Source organism: Loxodonta africana, chromosome 2 (assembly GCF_030014295.1).
Source record: "Loxodonta africana isolate mLoxAfr1 chromosome 2, mLoxAfr1.hap2, whole genome shotgun sequence".
NCBI lineage: Eukaryota > Metazoa > Chordata > Mammalia > Proboscidea > Elephantidae > Loxodonta > Loxodonta africana.
Genome location: NC_087343.1, coordinates 202,520,257 through 202,536,883, shown reverse-complemented (window position 1 = coordinate 202,536,883; position 16,627 = coordinate 202,520,257).

The following is a 16,627-nucleotide window of genomic DNA, read 5'->3' as shown; positions in this document are numbered from 1 at the left end:
AGATGGATATCCAGTTATGCCAGTACCATTTGTTAAAGAGACTGTCTTTTCCCCCATTTAACCCGCTTTGGACTTTTGTCAAAAATCAGCTACTCATAGGTGGATGGATTTACATCTGGATTCTCAATTCTGCTCCATTGGTCTATGGTTGTACCAGAACCAGGCTGTTTTGACTACTGTGGCAGTATAATAGGTTCTAAAATTCAGGTAGTGTGAGACCTCCCATTTGTTCTTCTTCTTTACTAATGCTTTGCTTATCTTCTTCCCTTTCCATATGAAGTTGGTTATTTGTTTCACTGTCTCTTTAAAAAATGTCATTGGAATTTGCATCAGAATCACACTGTATCTGTGGATAACTTTGGGCAGAATTGACATTTTCACAAAGTTGATTTTTCCTATCCATGAGCATGTATGTTTTTCCACTTTTGTACATCTCTTGGTTTCTTGCAGTAGCATCTTGTAATTTTCTTTGTACAGGTCTTTTACATCTCTAGTTAGATTTATTCCTAAGTATTTTGTCTTTAGGGGCTATTGTAAATGGTATTGATTCGGTGATTTCTTCTTCAAAGTTCTCTTTGTTGGTGTAGAGGAAGCCAACTGGTTTTTGTATGTTTATCTCATATTCTGATACTTTGCTGAACTCTTCTATTAGTTCCAGTAGTTTTCTTGTGGATTCTTTGGGGGTTTTCTGTGTATAAGGTCATATCATCTGCAAATAGTGGTACTTTTACTTCTTCCTTACCAATTCAGATGCCCCTTAGTTTTTCTTGCCTTATTGCTCTGGCTAGGACCTCCAACATAATGTTGAACAAGAGTGGTGATAAAGGGCATCCTTGTCTGGTTCCCATTCTTAAGGGGAATGATTTCAGACTCTCTCAGTTTAGGATGATGTTGGCTGTTGGCTTTGTATACATACTTTTTATTATGTCCAGCAATTTCCCTTCTATTCCATTTTACTGAGAGTTTTTATCATGAATGGTTGTTTGACATTTCAAATGCCTTTACTGAATCAGTGGATAAGATCATGTGGTTCTTATCTTTTGTTTTACTTATGTGATGGATTACATTGATTGTTTTTCTAGTGTTGAACCATCCCTGCATACCTGGTATGAATCCCATTTGGTCATGATGAATTATTTTTTTGATAAGTTGTTAAATTCTATTGGCTAGAATTTTATTGAGGATTTTTGGGTCTGTGTTCATGAGGGATATTGGTCTGTAATTTTCTTTTTTGTGGTGTCTTTACCTAGTTTTGGTATCAGAGGTAAGCTGCCTTCATAGAATGAGTTTGGGAGTATTCCATCCTTTTTGTGCTCTGAAATACCTTTAGTGGTACTGGTGTTAACTCTTCTCTGAAAGTTTGGTGGAATTTTACCTTCATATTTGAAAGGGTTTTGTTGGGTATATAATTCTTGACTGGCTATTTTTTTCCTTCAAGGTTTTATGTATGTCATCCCATTGCATTCTTGCCTGCATGGTTTCTGCTGAGTAGTCAGAGCTTAGTCTTAGTGACTCTCCTGTGTAGCTGCTCTTAAAATTCTCTGATTTTGGCAAGTTTGATGACTTTGGCAAGTATGTCTTGGTGACTTTCTCCTGGGATCTACACTGGGTGGCATTCAAAGAGCTTCTTGGATAGATATCTTCTCATCTTTCATGATATCAGGGAAGTTTTCTGCCAACAAATCTTCAACAATTCTCTCTGTATTTTCTGTTATCCCTCCCCCCATTCTGATATTCCAATCACTCATAGGTCATTCCTCTTGATAGAGTCCCATATAATTCTTAGCGTTTCTTCATTTTTTTAATTCTTTTATTTGATTTTTCCTCAAATAAATTGGTGTCAAGTGCTTTATCTTCAATCTCAGTGAATCTGACCTCCATTTCCTCAATTCTGTTCCTATGACTTTCTATTGAGTTGTCTAATTCTGAAATTTTATTGTTAATCTTTTTGATTTCTATTTGCTGTTTCTGTATGTATTCTTGTAGCCTGTTAAATTTGTCATTCTGATCTTGTATACCTTTCCTAAATTCTTCTTTTACTTGTCTGTGTATTCCGTGGCTTATTCTGCATTTTGCCTGATCTCCTCCCTGATCTGTTGAAGATCTCTGTATACCAGTCTTTTGAATTCTACCTCCTGTAATTCCAAGACCTTATCATCCTCTGTGAAGTTTCCTGGTTCTTTGTTTTGGTCACTTACTGGAACCATCATCATCTGCCTCTTTGTGTGATTTGACATTTATTTATTGTATGTTTGCTTATTGTGTCCTAGCTTCTTGTTTTGTTTTGTTTTGAAAAGCCTAAATAGGCTGGTCATGTGAATTGCATTGATTATTAGCATCTCTGAAGCTCTCATGTCCTGTCACCAGATGGTTAGAGCCGCTACTGGTTGTGTAAGCCCAGACGTCCATTTATTTTTCTTGTGTGGATTCAGCTCAAGTTTCCAGATCATAAGTCACCAACTGTGTGGTTCAGGCTCTCACCTACAGTCTTAGGAAGGCAGGGCTACATAGGGGTGATTGGAGCAGGCACAGATATCTGGCTGCAGTAGGGGGTTATGTGCTGAGAAAGGTAGGGGGCTGACAGTTGCCCCTGAGTGCCTAGGTGGAAGGCGTGTCCCTGTTTCTTACAGCACATAGGTGCGTGGGTTTTGCAGCCAGACTTTGGGCACCCAATGCTGTTGGCTGTAAGGACTGGAAGGTATCACTTATTCTTGGACCCCTGTCATAGGTCATTAGGTGGATTGGGTGAAGCTGCCAGTCCTCAGGGCCCTAATGTGGGTGGATGAGGTCCCTGCTTCATGGGCAGGGCAGTATCAAATGTCACAGATCTGCCACTCCCCATTAGCTGTTGCAGTTGAAAATAGGCTTCAGGTATATACCCTGTTGTACTATGCTAATGAGGGCCTACACTGTTGAATGGTCCCACATAGGTCTAGGCAGGGGTGAAAGGCTATCAAAGTCCATTGATCCCTTATGCCTGTACCTAAGAAAAGGGGAGGGCTTGCCCTGATTTCCTGGTTTAGGGGGCTTAGCAATTTTTTAAAGTCATGAGACTGGTTTGGGCGTGTTTAGCCCTGAGCTCCCAGCTTAGGGGAGCTGACAGCCTCCTTTATGTTCGCTCATTTGTTTATTCCCTTCCCAAAGCCAGAAGACTCAGTTGGGTGCAACAGGTCCCACTTCCGGCCTAGAAGGTGCAGCACCCACAGCAACAGAGCCGAGTAGGGAGAGGGCAGAGGAGGGGAAGAGAGGCACTTCCCAGAGGGAGAAGAGATGTTTTGATCCCGCATGGTAGGTTAGACACTTGCACTTAACTTTTGCAGATCCAGTGCTGCTTCCCCCTGGTTCCAGAGGCTGGTGCAGACATCCACTGCTCGTTTTCTCCTGGCTTGGCAAAATGCATCCTGAGCACCACTGTTTGACTCAACCTGCATGAACCAAAGGATCCAGCCTGCAGAAAAAATTAAACTTGTTTTTTAGGGTTTTTATTGCAAGAACAACCAAAGGAAGCATCTAACCTGCATGAACCAAAGGATTCAGCCTGCAGAAAAAATTAAACTTGTTTTTTAGGGCTTTTATTGTAAGAACAACCAAAGGAAGCATCTAAGTATTCCACCATTTTGGCCCCGCCTCTGTAGTCTTTGATCTTGATCAGTAAGTGCTTCCAGTCCTCCTCACTTTCAGCAAGAAAGATTGTGTCATCTGCATTTTGCAGGTTGCAGTAAGATTCAATACACTCAAGCCACCAGCCAATCCTTGGACACCCTATGGGACAGTTCTACTCTGTCCTATAGGATCGCCATGAGTTGGAACCGACTTGACGGCACATAACAACAATTCATTGGATGTATACTTTTAGATCATCTCTGAACTCATGGCAATAATATTCCTATTGTTCTTGAATGTATGAAACTTTAGTGAGTATAACATCATTGCAACGCATTTTTTAAAGAGCAAGTATACTGAGTTCCAAATTTTTAATAGCTGGAGGTCAAAGTGGAGCCCTGGTGGCAGAGTGGTTAAGAGTTCAGCTGCTAACCGAAAGGTGGCAGTTCAAATCTACCAGCCACTCCTTGGAAATCCTATGAGGCAGTTCTACTCTGTCATATAGTGTCTCTATGGGTCGGAATTGGCAACATGTTTTTTTTTTTTTTGCTTGTTTCATTTGGAGGGGTTGAAGTATGTTATGAAAACTGATAAACCAACAGAGGCCCATAAGTATATTTGAGAATATAAAGAGAAACATACCTAAACTTGATATGATCAATTAATAATAATAATAAATAATAAAGGAGAGTGAAGGGAGAAGAATAAATATATTAACTTAGTGTTCATAATGAGAAATTTATACATACTTTCTAAGGAAACAAACAATTAGCATTATTACATAAATTTACTATTATACAAGTAAGTACTAGAACATATTGTCCCTCTCTCAGTAGAAATATACACACAAAAGAAGGTAAAGACAACTGTCAACATAGTGAAAGATTTTTAAAAATCTACAAAAAGAAAGCATAGTACAAAATAATTAGGCCCAAACATATCTGTCATGCCAATAAACGTAAATGAATTAAACTACCCTATTAAAATAAAAACACTTTCAGATTGGATCACAAAGTGATACAAAAAAAGGTTGAAAAAGAGAGGATGGTCAAGAACGTGCCACACAAATGCAAATAAAAAGTAGTATTCATGATATTAATATGATACAAGGTTGAATTCAAGCACAAAATCATTAAACAAGAAAAAAAGATAATTTATAATATTAGAGGGAAGCATGACCCCAGTAAAATTCCTACAAGATTTTATTTTGGAGTTGGATAAGCTCATTCTAAAGTTCAAATTGAAAGCCCAGTATTTCTTTTTCTTTTTTTTAAAGACTAGTAAGTGGGTACTACTGAGTCCTGATGGTGCAGTGGTTAAAGAGCTCAACTGCTAACCTAAAGGTCAGCAGTTTGAATCCACCAGCCACTCCTTGGAAATCCATGGAGCAATTCTACTCTGACCTATAAGGTCACTATGAGTCGAATCAACTCGATGGCAGCAGGTATATGTTTTACTCCTTTCAAATAATATAAACAAACAAACAAAAAAAAAAACCAAACTTCTTGCCGTCCAGACAATTCTGACTCATAGTGACCCTATAGGACAGAGTAGAGCTGCCCTCATAGGGTTTCCAAGGAGCAGCTTGTGGATTTGAACCACCATCCTTTTGGTCAACAGCCAAGCTCTTAACCACTGCACCACCAGGCCCCATCCAAATAGTATAACATAGTCTGAAAATCCAATAGTTTAAACAGTGTGATATAGATGCTTGAATAGATAGATTTCTGGAACAGAAAAGAAAGTTTATAATAAACCTAAATACATGTGGGGATTTAGAATTTGGTAATGGTGCAAAACAAATCAGTGGAGGGAAAGATGGACCATTCAATAGATGTGTTAATATACTAGTTAACCATCTAGAAAAAAGATGAAGTTGGACACATAGCTCACTCCTTATACCAGGATACCTCCAAAATGGATCAAAGATTTAAATATAAAAAAAGAAACTAGAAGAGAACTAGAAGAAGCCATAGTAAAATCCCTTATTGACCTTGCAAAAAGCATAGTAAAGATTCATAAACTTCTATGAACCTTCAAAACAAAGCCAAAAGAAAATTGAGACAAACATTTGCAACTCACGACATACAAAGCAAAATTTCCTAATATATAAAAAACTATAAATGAGTATGATACCAAACCAATAGATTACTTTGTGTGTAAGAGAGAGTTCCCAGAAAAGGGAATACAAATAACTCTAAGGATAAGAAAAGATCTCAATCTCACTCATGATAAGAAAAACATAAATTTAATCAACTCTGCAGCACCATTCTTTGCTTTCAGTTTTGTAAATATAAAAAGTTTAATCATGGGAGTGTAAATTGGAACAAACTCTACTGAGGGCAATTTGTGATTTTTTTTTAATCAAAATTAGGCTATCACCCATCTGTCAGTTTGTTGTACTGTGGTGGCTTGCATGTTGCTATGATGCTGGAAGCTATGCCACAGGTATTTCAAATACCAGCAGGGTCATCCATGATGGACAGGTTTCAGTGAAGACAAACTAAGAAGAAAGGCCTGGAGATCTTCTGAAAATTAGCCAATGAAAACCCTATGGATCACAACAGAATATTAGCCAATATAGCGCTAGAAGACGAACTAGCTAGGTTGGATGGTGCTCAAAATACACACTGGCCACAATAATGAACTGGAGCATACTAACAATTGTGAAGATGGGGCAATCAAGCAGCCTTTCAGTCTGTTGTATATGGGGTCACCCTGAGTCAGAGCTGACTTGATGGCAACTAACAACAATGGCAACAACATCAAAATTAGGAATGACAAACGCTGGGAATCAGCAATTTCACTTCTAGAATTTAGCCCAAAGATATTCCTTACAAATGTACAACATGACATGTAACAAGGCTATTCACTGTAAAGTTGTTTGTGATAGCAAAGAAGGACACAACCTAAATACGCATCAATCCAAATGATAGGCTAAATAAAATATGGTGCATACAGACAATGGAATATAAATTGCCATAAAAAAATGAGAAATTTTTTGAACAGAAACAATCTTCAATATATTTAACCGACAAAAAAGTTGCAAAAATCTACTAGAATTTTTTTAGTCATGTGTTATTGAAATAAATAAATAAATAAAAGGAAAAACAAAAGAAAGAATGTTTGGTGGGCGAATATCATTTTGTATATGTAAACGTATCTCTAGAAATATACCCAAGAAGCTAACATTGGCTGCCTGTGGGGAAGAGGATCTGGGGGCTAGAGGAAAGACAAGGAAAGGATATTCTTCCCTGCACACCCTCTTATATAAATGTAAACAAATTACCTTTTTTAAAAAGTAAAAAGATAGAAACAATTTGTAGTCTAATAATGTACTTGAAACTGTTCTGTCATCCCCATTCTTTAATCCATAGTGAATTTCTTACATCCTCTCCTTCCCAGATGACCTTAGTGATGATTGGGTCTGTTATCTGAGAACCTGACTCTCCCCCACTCCCTGGGCATGCCTTCAAATGCCACCTGATGTGAGGAGATCTCCACAGCTCTTGGCTTGTGCCAGGGATAAGGTCAATGACATGGCTGCCAACGTGAGTTCTGAGGACTGTGGTGTTGGCAGAGCACAGTGACATCTTCAACAGGAAATACAAGGAACGGATACTATTCAAAACTTAGAACTGGAGGTAGCCAATGCATGGACTCGAGAAAGGGGTTATATTTTTATCTATTATTTGTGTTCAAAAATGTTCTGATCATAAATGCTAGAATTAAGTAGTTGTTTTTGTTTGTTTGTTTTGTTACTTGCTGTGGAGTCAATTTCTACTCACGGCAACACCATCTGTGCAAAGTAGAACTGCTATGACCTCTCAGAAGCAAATCTTCAGGTGTACCTTCCAAGTCTCCTCTGGGTGGGTTCAAACTGCCAAACTTTCAGCTAATAGTCAAGCATTTAACCATTTGATCCACCCAGGGACTCCAAATTAAGAACTGGTAAAGTGAAAGAGAGAAGGAGAGGAAGGAGCCCTGGTGGTTCAAATGGTTAAGTGCTAGACTGCCAACCGAAAGATGGCAATTCAACCCACACAGCTACTCTGCAGGAGAAAGACCTGAAGATCTGCTTCAGTAAAAATTACAGCCAAAAAAACCCTATGGGGCAGTTCTACTCTGTCACACGGGGTCACTATGAGTCAAAAACGACTTGATGGCACCTAATAACAGCAACAACAACAAAGTATAATAATAATTAATTTTAAAAAAGAATTATTGGATCTATTCCCATCTTCAAATAGTGAGTAAATCATTCAGTTTTCTTTATTTATATCCTCCATGTCATTCAAAGAAGAAATTAAGTGGTTTCAACAATGCATAGAATAATAAAATTTTAACTAAGTGGGAAATCCCTGGTGGTGCAGTGGTTAAGAGCTCAGCTGCTAACAAAAAGGTCTGCAGTATGAATCATCCAGCTGCTCCTTGGAAACCTACGAGGCAGTTCTACTCTGTCTTATAAGATCTCTATGAGTTGGAATCAACATGACAGCAACAGATTTGGTTTTTGGTTTGTTTTAAATGAGTAGGGTATAAGGGAAACTGGTCAAGTAGGAATCAAGAATAAAGGGTGATATGAAACCAGAAGTGAGGATGTGTTGCAAAAGGAATCCTGAAAGGTAGTGTATATTTGTAGACATGAGACATGAATTCAGCTCTTGGATTTAAGAGTTCAATGTGGAGGAGACAATATTAACTATATGAATTACAGTGCTGGTGAGTTTTAAAAATAAAAACAAAATAACTCCATAGATGCATGAATATTCTTGATAATGACACCAGGGAGAAATATCTCCCCTAGGTTTTCCTAAACCCACTGCTCTCAACTTGATTCTGGCTGTCATGGATTGAATTGTGTGCCCCCAAACCGTGCGTCATCTTAATAAGGCCATGATTCCCAGTATTGTGTGATTGTCTACTATTTTGTCATCTGATGTGATTTCCTATGTGTTGTAAATACTACCTCTATGATGTTAATGTGATAGGATTAGAGAAAGTTGTTAATGAGACAGGATTCAATCTACAAAATTAGGTTGTATCTTGAGTCAATCTCTTTTGGGATATAAAAGAGAGAAGTGAGCATAGAGACAGAAGGACCTCATGCCACCAAGAATGAAGAACCAGGAGGAGATCAAATCCTTTGGACCCTGGGTTCCTGCGCTGAGAAGCTCCTGGATCAGGGGAAGATTGATGACAAGGACCTTCCTCTAGAACCAACAAAGAAACGAGGTTTCTCCTGGAGCTGGCACCCTGAATTCAGACTTCTAGCCTCCTAGACTGTGAGAGCATAAATTTATCTTTGTTAAAGCCACCTACTTGTGGTATTTATGTTATATAGAAGCACTAAATAACTAAGAATTTGGTACCAGGAATGGGACGCTGCTCTAGCAGATATCTACAATGTGGAAATGGTTTTGGAATTGAATAATAGGTAGAGGCTGGAAGAGATTTAAGTGCCTAAGAGTAAAAGCTAGATTTTCTTGAAGAGACCGTTGGTGGAATTTTGAACATCAAAGACAATCTGGCAAGGACTCAGAAGGAAAGAAGGAAAGCTGTTACCCTGGAGCCAGCGTAGACAGTGGGAAGCAGCAGCATAGAAACGGCAGCAGCAAAACAAGGAGACCAGCACAAGACAGTATTGGAGCCAATCCACAGAGCAAGAGAATTGAGTGCCTTTGTGCAGTAGGCTTTCTGGCAGAGTGGGGTGCTTCTGGGGACTTACTGATGGAGCTAGGCTTGCCAACCCATGGAGCAAGAATGCTGAGTGCCTTTCAGCTAAAATTTACTGGCAGAGTGGGATGCCTCCAGGCACTTATCAGTGGAGCTAAGGAGCTTTGAAACACTTACCCCAGCAGGATAGACATGGGCTGCAAGGTCCAAGGGGCCAAGATGCCAAGGAATAAGAAACAGAATGTGAAGAAACAAGGAACACAGGAAGCAGCACTGTCTTAGTATCAAAGTGTAGGGCCATGACCTCTGGGGTCTCAACAAGTGAAGCCGTGGCCCCTGGGGCTTCAAAGTGTGGGGCCACAGCCTTCTTGGTTTCAAAGTCAGATCTTCACCAACTCAGTTCTGAGGTATGGAGCTGCCATTCAGTACTGCCAGCATGATGGGGCCAGATCCACTAATGAGGATTACACAGCTGCCCTCTACGGCTTTTTTAGGTTCACTGCACTCCAATAGTTAAGAAGTAATTTCCTGGAAGCAGGGCCATCATAGCCCTACAGACAGAAGCACCGTGCTGTTCTTTTGAAGCAAAGACCTGAAAAACTAAGTAAAACAGATACAAATGTCAATTCTGGAACCCTAAGCATCAAATGAAGGTATAAAGAACTCAATCAAGTACCCCATGGAAGAAGAAACTGACAGAAAACAAAGAACGAGGAGAGCTATGGACTGGAGGTCCCCTACTAGCTAATGCAGCATGGATTTGCCATCTTGGAATGCAGCCACGAAGCCACCAAGGACCCTGGACAGGGAGTAGGGGAAGGCAACTACATGGAGCTCCCAACAGGAGACAGAGCACCCAGTAATCAGGATTACATATTTTACTACCCCCTACCCTTTTTCTCTGGACACAGCCTCTACCACTCTCCAATGGGCCACAGTTTCTCAGCCAGAGAGACATCAGCTCACTGCCACCCCGGGTCCACATACTGCCAATGGCCAGTTCCCCTAGTGCCATTTTTGTTGTTTTTGTTTGTTTGTTTTTGTTGTTATTTCTTCTCTCTCCATTTTTCCTTTCCTTTCTCCTGCCCACCTAGCCCTGTGTGCTACAACCACCCCTTCTGGATGGTCCATGCTGCCATTGTGCTAGAGAGCCACTGGCACAAGCCCTTCTCGGATCGGTGCCACCCCCACAGCCTGGCTCCCTCAGAACCATATTTTATATTTTTCTTTATCTTTCCCCTTTTTCTGCCCATCTGGGCCCTGCACTGCCTCCACCCTTTCCTGAAGGCCATGCCACACTGCCTGGTGAAAGAGACACGAGCTCGCCACCACCCCAGTTCCACCCCACCCCAACAGTCAGTTCCCTCAGCACCATATTTATTTTTGCATTTGTTTTTGTTGTTGTTGTTGTTGTTTATTTGTTTCTCTCCCTTTCCCTTCTTTCCTTTTTCCCAAACACCTAGTCCCATAAGCCGCCCCCCCCCCCCATTCTCAACAGGCTGAGCCACACCACTTGCCTAGAAAGCCACCGACACAAGGTCTCTCCAGGTCTGTCCCACCCCGCTGGCCGAATCCCATTGCATTGTCATTTTATGTACTTTTTCTTTTCTTCATTTTTCTTTTTTGTTTCTGTTTCTCTCTCTTCATTCTCTCTCTCACTTAGCTCTGTGCATCACGTCCTTGCCATTCCCTCTTGCCTATCTGCACCACATGTGGAATGTCATGCCACCAAACAGCACTGGTGCAGGCCCCCAGACACCCAGGCTTAAAGCCATCTGCCTCTCAGCCATGCCCCATCAGCCCCAGTTCATGCTGCAAATGACCCATCCAGCCCCTTCCCCCGCTGGACCAACCCTGCTGCACCATAGCTGAGCAACCAGCCCTGCCTATCTAGACAAGGTGGTGAGAAATATTCTGCCCAAAGACAAGCAAGCCACAAAATGCATCCAGCTCGCCTGCCCAGATATAACCAAATAAAACAAAAAAGTAGAATGAAACAAACAAATCTACAATCAATAAATGAAGAAAATAATTCCTGAATATCCCAGAGACTGCAGACAATATCAAAACATAAAAAAAGGACAGGATGGCTCCAGTAGGCATCCAAAATAAAACATCAGATGACCTTCCAGTAGAAGAAAAGGCATTGGAACTACCTGATAGGGAATTCAAAAGTCTAATTTTTTTTTTTTTTTTTTTTTAATATCTAGGGCTCTCTTGAGGGCTCTCCAAGAGATTAGGAAACAGGTGAAGGAAAGCACTGACAAAACCAATAAAAAAATAGACAAAATCAGGGAAAACAGAAGCAAAGCATTGGAAGAATTCAGGAAAATAATAAAGAAATAAAATGTCAAAATAAATAAACAATTAGAAATCATACAAAAATAGCAATAAGAAGTCCAAAAGATAAACAACAAATTATCAGAAATGGACAATGCAATAGAAGGTTTGAAACAAGGAAAGACAGGATCAGCAAAATTGAAGACAAATCCTTGGATACCACTCTGTTTGAGGAAAAGTCACAGGAAAAGAATGAAGAAAACCTGAGGACAATGTGGGATACAAACAAGAGCAAAATTTGCATGTGATCAGAGTTCCAGAACAGGGGAAGAAAATGGAAAACACAGTGAGGATCATTGAAGACTTGCTGACAGAAACTTCCCCAGTATCATGAAAGAAGAAAAGCTGACCATCCAAGAAGCTCAACAAACCTCACCTAGGATAGACCCCAAAAGAAAGTCACCAAAACATATCATAATCACTCTTGCCAAAGACAAAAAACAAAGAATGAATCCTAAGAGCAGCTCAAGGAAAACAAAAAGTCACATGCAAAGGAGAAACAATAAAACTAAGCTCTGATTTCTTGACAGAAACCATGAAGACAAGGAGGTAATGGGATGGCATATATAAAACCTTGAAAGAAAAAAACTGCCAACCAAGAATAATATATCCTCCAAAACTCCCTCTCAAATATAACAAAATTAGGACATTTCCAGATAAACAGAAATTAAGAGAATATGCAAAAATCAAACCAAGCTTACAAGAATTATTAAAGGGAGTCCTTTGTTAGAGAACCAATAACATCAGACAACAGCCTAAATCTAGGACATAGTACAGCATCAGCCAGATAGCAGCTTAGGCAATGAATTCTCAAGGATAAAACAAAACTAAAAGATTTACAAAAGGGAACCAGGGATGTCAATCTGTAAATGACAACAATGTCAGAATAATAAGAAGGAATAAATGGTATAGGTATAAAACTTTCAAATGGAGAGGAAGTCAAGGCAATATCAAGTAATAAAAGACTGGTTCAAAATTAGGAAGATAGTGGTAATTTCAAAGTAACCACAAAGAAAGTTAACAAACCTACTTCTCAAAATAAAGTAGAAAAACATAAAGTCTCAGTAAACACAAAATCTACAAAAATGAAAGAAACAAAAAGAAATTTCACAAACAAAAGGAATTTAGCACAGCTGAGTAAGAAGGACAAAGAAAACGTCAACACCACAAAAAAAAAAAAAGCACTACAAAATGACATCAATAAACTCACACCTACTAATAATCACACTGAATGTAAATGGCTTAAATGCACCCATAAAGAGTGACGAAATGGTTAAAAAAAAAAAAAAAAAAGAACCCATCAATATACTGTCTGCAAGGGACACACTTTAGAAACAAAGTCATAAATATATTAAAAATCAAAGGATGGAAAAAAATTATACCAAGCAAACAACCAAGAAAGAACCGGAGTGGCAATATTAATCTCAGATAAAACAGACTTCAAAACAAAATCCACCATAAAAGACAAGGAAGGACAATATATACTAATTAAAGGGCCACTTCATCATGAGGATAAAATCATAATAAATATCTACACATCCAATGACAGGATTGAAAAATACATCAAACAAACTCTAAAAGCACTGAAAATAGAAATTGATAGTTCCACAATAATAGTAGGAGATTTCAACACACCACTCTTGGTAAAGGACAGAACATCTAAGAAAGAAACTCAACAAAGATACAGATCTAAAGGCCAAAAACAACCAACTTGACCTCATAGACATATACAGAACATTCTGCCCAACAGCTGTAAAGTATACATACTTTTCCAATGCACATGGAACTTTCTCCAGAATAGATATCTTAGGCCACAAAGCAACCCTCAACAAAATCCAAAACACTGAGATAATACAAAGCATCTTCTCAGATGACAAGACCAAAAATGTAGAAATTAGTAACAGGAAGAGCAAGGCAAAAAAATCAAATACATGGCAACTGGATAACATCTTGCTTAAAACAACTGGGTAATAAAAGAAATCAAACATGGAATAAAAAAAATTCACAGAATCAAGTGAGAATGAAAACACATCGGACCAAAACCTTTGGGACACAGTAAAGGCAGTGCTCAGAGGTCAATTAATAGCTATTGATGTACATATCAAAAAAGAAGGGACAAAACCAAAATGTTAGCTATACAGATCAAATAGAAAGAGAACAGCAAAATGAGCCCACAGACACCAGAAGAAAGGAAATAATAAAGATCAGAGCAGAAATAAATGAAATAGAGAATAGAAAAACAATAGAATCAACAACACCAAAAGTTGGTTCTTTGAAAGGGTCGACAAAATTGACAAACCACTGGCCAAACTGACGAAAGAAAACTAGGAGAGGAAGCAAACAGCCCAAATAGTAAATGAAAAGGGGAACATTACAACAGACCCAACTGAAATAAAAAGGATCATAACAGTACTACGAAAAACTGTACTCCAACAAATTTGAAAATCTACAGGAGATGAACAAATTTCTAGAAACACATTATATACCTAAACTAACACAAACGGGGTAGAAAATCTGAACAGACCATAAACAAGAGAAGAGATGCGAAAGGTGATTTAAAAAAAAAAAAAAAACTCCACCCCCAAAATATCCTGGACCAGATGGCATCACTGAAGAATTCTACGAAACATTCGAAGAAGAGCTCACACCAGTACCACTCAAACTATTTCAGAACATAGAAAAGGAAGGAATACTTCCTAATTCATTTGATGAACCCAGCATAATCCTGACACCAAAACCAGGCAAAAATATCACAAAAAAAGAAAACTACAGACCAATATATCTCATGAATATGGATGCAAAAATTCTCACAAAATATTAGCCAATAGCATTCAGCATCATACAAAAAAAAAAAAAATACACCACGACCAAGTAGGTTTCATACCAGTCATGCAAGTATGGTTCAACATAAGAAAATCAATGAACATAATCTACCACATAAATAAAACAAAAGAATCATGTGATCATCCTAATCGATGGAAAAAAGACATTCAATTAAGTGCAACACCGTTCCTGATATAAACTCTCAATAAAATAGGAATAGAAGGGAAATTCCTCAAAATAATAAAGGGCATAATATATGATCACTGTGAGTCAAAACTGACTCAATAGTAACTGTTTGAGGAATCATGGTGAGACAGTGGTTAAGAGCTCGGCTGCTAACAAAAGCAGGCAGTTCAAATTCACCAACCGCTCCTTGGAAACCCTATGGGGCAGTTCTACTCTGCCTGCCCTATAGGGTAATTATGAGTCAGAATCAACTTGGCAGCAGTGGGTTTGGTTTTGGTATATGAAACCAACAGCCAACATCATTCTCAATGGAGAGAGGCAGAAACATTCCCCTTAAAAAAAGGAACAAGATAAGGATGCCCTTTATCACCACTCCTATTTAACATTGTGCTGGAAGTCCTAGCTATAGCAATGAGGCAAGAAAAAGAAGTACAAGGCATCCAAATTGATAAGGAAGAAGTAAAACTATCTCTATTCATGTATAATGTGATACTACACATAGAGAACCCACAAGAAAATTACTGGAACTAATAGAAAGATTCAGCAGGGTAGCAGGATACAAGATAAACATATAAAAATCAGTTGGATTCCTTCCTATACACCAATAAAAAGAACTACAAAAAGGAAATCAGGAAATCAATACCATTTATAATAGCCCCTAAATAAATAAAATATTTAGGAATATATGTAATCAGGGACATAAAACCCTATACAAAGAAAAATACAAAACACTACTGCAAGAAACCAAGAAAGACATTCATAAATGGAAAAACATACCATGCTCATGGACAGATAGACTCAACGTTGTGAAAATGTCAGTTTCACCTAAAACAATCTTCAAATACAATACAATCCTGATCCAAATACCAACAGCATTCTTTAAAGAGATGGAAAAATAACCATTGACTTTATATGGAGAGGAAAGAGGCCACAGATAAGTAAAACATTATTGAAGATGAACAAAGCAGAAGGCTTCACACTACCTAACCTCAGAACCTACTATACACTAGTCAAAACAGTCTGGTCCTGGTATAATGACAGACACATTGGCCAATGGAACAGAATCCAGAACCCACGTGTAAATCTACCCACCTATGTCACCTGATCTTTGACAAAGGCCCAAAGTCCATTAAATGGGGAAAGACAGTCTTTTTAACAAATGGTGCTGGCAAAACTGGATGTCCATCTATAAAGAAATGAAACAGGACCCATACCTCACGCCATACACAAAAACTAACACAAAATGGATCAAATACCTAAATATAAAACCTAAAAGAATAAAGACCATGGAAGAAAAAATAGGAACAAAGCTAAGAGCCCTAATGTGTGGCATAAATAGGGTACAAACCATAACTTACAATGCACAAGCACCGGAAGATAAATTAGATAACTGGAAACTCCAAAAAATTAAAAACTTATGATCTTCAAAAGTCTTCACCAAAATTGTAAAAAGAGAACCTACAGACTAGGAGGAAACCCTAGTGGCACAGTTGTTAAGTGCTATGGCTGTTAACCAAAAGGGCAGCAGTTCGAATCCACCAGGTGCTCCTAGGAAACTTTATGGAGCAGTTCTACTCTGTCCTATAAGGTTGCTATGAGTAGGAATCAAGACTGGGAATAAATATTGGCTATAACATATCTGATAGGAGTCTAATCTCTAAAATCTACAAGATACCGCAACACCTCAACAACACAAGGACACATGGGCACATGATATGAACAGACACTTCACCAAAGACATTCAGCTGGCTAACAGACACATGAGGAAATGCTTGAGATCGCTAGCCTTAGAGAAATGCAAATCAAAACTGCATTGAGATACAATCTCACCCCTACATTACCTTCACTAATCAAGAAAGAGAAAATAACAAGGATTGGAGAGTTTGTGGGGAGATTGGGACCCTTATACACTGTTGGTGGGAATGTAAGATGTGGCAACCACTATGGAAAACATTATGGCGCTTCCTTAGAAAACTAGAAATAGAAATACCATATGATC